Source organism: Nomascus leucogenys, chromosome 17 (assembly GCF_006542625.1).
Source record: "Nomascus leucogenys isolate Asia chromosome 17, Asia_NLE_v1, whole genome shotgun sequence".
Classification (NCBI taxonomy): Eukaryota; Metazoa; Chordata; class Mammalia; order Primates; family Hylobatidae; genus Nomascus; species Nomascus leucogenys.
The window spans coordinates 89,142,942-89,144,084 of NC_044397.1; the positions used below are offsets into that span (position 1 = coordinate 89,142,942).

General features: G+C 44.9%; 1 pseudogene; it reads right to left on the minus strand.

The window, feature by feature from the left end:
• Positions 1-574: 574 nt before the first annotated feature.
• Positions 575-721, minus strand: LOC115831037 (annotated as a pseudogene).
• Positions 722-1,143: the final 422 nt, after the last annotated feature.

Genomic DNA, 1,143 nt, shown 5'->3' on the forward strand with positions numbered 1-1,143 from the left:
GGAGAAGAAGCATTCTATGTTCCTATGATTAGGTCTTGGTTTTCTCATGAGCCTGTGTCCCTGGGCTGTGAACTTCGCACGTGTTTTTCTGTCCCCTGCCATTAGTTGGAACAGGATGGATAGGGATGTGTATTTCGCCTCCTCAGTTAGGTTCTGAGAAAACCCCAATAGTTTAGATTCTAGTAAATTGTTTTTGTTGAGTAGAGCTTGTTAAGCAGAACAGAATGCTCTGTGTATTTCACTTTTTTCTTTTAACATTTTTTTAAGGGAATATTAGGTAGGAGCAATCAGGGTGTTGGTCATTATGATTATGCAGAGATGTTAATCAGGTATTACAAGAACTCCAATCATCATATTCTTTTTTTTTTTTTTTTTTGAGGTGAAATCTCTCTTGGTCACCCAGGCTGTGGGGCAGTGCTACAATCTCGGCTCTCTTCAACCTCTGACTTCTGAACTCAAACGATTCTCCTGCCTTAGCCTCCCGAGTAGCTGGGACTACAGGTGTGTGGCACCCCACCTGGCTAATTTTTGTATTTTTAGTAGAGTGGGGTTTCGCCATTTTGGCCAGGCTGGTCTCAAATTCCTGACCTCAGGTGATCTGCCCGCCTTGGCCTCCCGAAGTGCTGGGATTACAGGCATGAGCCATCTCACCTGGACAATCATCATCTTCTAATCCACCCTCCAAAAAGGATGAACAGGTAAGAATGATCCCACCTGATGATGCTCTTTGCATTTCAGAACTGTTGTTTTCCCTGTGAGACAAAGTAATGAGCATAAAAAAACCATGTTTTCCAATTTCTGCTTGAACTTCTGACTCTGGGATGAGATGCATGTCTCTGGAATAATGCCTTGGAACAAAACAGAATAGAGCACAGGCTCCTGCACATCCCTTGCCTGAGTGACTTTCTTCCTTAAAGCAGGGGTTCTGAACCCCTAGGCTGCAAACCAGAACCAGCTGTGTCCTGTGAGGAACCGGGCTTCACAGCAGGAAGTGAGCAGGGGCGAGTGACCATTACCATCTGAGCTCTGCCTCCTGTCAGATCAGTGGTGCCTGAGATTCTTATAGAACTGTGCAAGTGAAGGATCTAGGTTGTGCGTCCCTTATGAGAATCTAATGCCTGATGATCTGAAGTGGAACAGTTT